Raw genomic sequence first — 1,276 nt, 5'->3', positions numbered from 1 at the left:
TAAAGGGAGGGAAAATGCAAGGTCAGTCTTCTCCAGGGCACAGGAAATGCTTCCAGGACCACTGGGAGAACAAGAGCTGCTGGTCTCTGGGAGCACAGACTGGATCAACAGGTTCTGGCAGATTTCTGCACTGAAGGACGGTGTGTCCCGTTGTGGACAGCTTAAAGCAGGGGTGGGCAAAATGCGGCCCACATGAGACCCACCGGGCCATTCTATCCAGCCCGCGGGGCCCCTAAAAACTTAATATTTATCTACCCCTGGCTGCCTGTCATACGGCCTTTGATGGCTTGCCAAAACTCTGCGTGGCCCTCCACCCGAAATAATTGCCTGCCCCTGGCTTAGAGCCACCGTTCCATACCTGCTCCTGGGGAAAGGCCTCGCCTGGGGTACCACGGCAGCACTGATTGGTACCATGGCTGCACAAGGCCCAAAAAATAACCTCTATGTTGAAATAATTGCCTGCCCCTGGCTTAGAGCCACCGTTCCATACCTGCTCCTGGGGAAAGGCCTCGCCTGGGGTACCACGGCAGCACTGATTGGTACCATGGCTGCACAAGGCCCAAAAAATAACCTCTATGTTCTGGGAGCTCCCCAGCCGCAGGGATCAGAGCTCGGTCCCAGCCCAGCCCCGTGGTTACCAGTACTGCAGCCCTGTCCCGGCTGGGGCAGATGATGGAGCCCTGGGGCAGACGATGGAGCCTCTCCCCCTGCATGCAGCACAGCCACTCCGGCACCCGGACCCACGCCTGGCCCTTACATCTGGTCTCTCACCTGAGTCCTGGGGGGGCAGGGGCTCCTCTCTGGGGACAGGAGGTGGCTTGTCCCGAGGCCCCGGGCCTTTCCTCTCTGCTGACTTCTCCACAGGCCTGTCCATATGATGGGCCGTTGGTTCCCCCGGCCAGGAATCACCAGGCTCCTGCAGTGCCGCAGTGGACGGCATCTTGTCTGAGTTCACCTCCTTCACCTGCACACTCGCTGCGACCTGGGGACGAGATGAGTGTGTCACTGGGGAGCTGGGACGTGGGCGAGACGGGGCTGGGAGGGAACACGGACATCCCCCCAGCACACGGCGACGGGGACAGCAGCGTCCACGTCAGAGGGAAACGCTCTCACTTGGGGCTTCTCGTCCTGCTCCTGCCCCGGCTGAAACCCCTCGGCCAGGGCACGGCCGCGGCGCAGGTGCGCACGCTCGCCCCCACGCCCGGCTCCGCGTCCCCGGGGCAGGAGGGCCAGGAACGGCTCCAGCACCTGCTCCTTGCTGCGGCGCTGGGGCTCC

General features: G+C 62.5%; 2 pseudogenes; one reads left to right on the top strand and one right to left on the bottom strand.

The window, feature by feature from the left end:
* LOC102381446 overlaps positions 1–1,261 on the bottom strand; it is a 35,892-nt pseudogene extending 34,631 nt beyond the window's left edge.
* Positions 1–1,276, top strand: part of LOC106723127 — a 216,340-nt pseudogene that overhangs the window by 153,587 nt on the left and 61,477 nt on the right.

The sequence above is a fragment of the Alligator sinensis genome, unplaced genomic scaffold (assembly GCF_000455745.1).
Source record: "Alligator sinensis unplaced genomic scaffold, ASM45574v1 scaffold968_1, whole genome shotgun sequence".
NCBI lineage: Eukaryota > Metazoa > Chordata > Crocodylia > Alligatoridae > Alligator > Alligator sinensis.
This window is presented reverse-complemented; position numbering and strand designations above follow the sequence as displayed.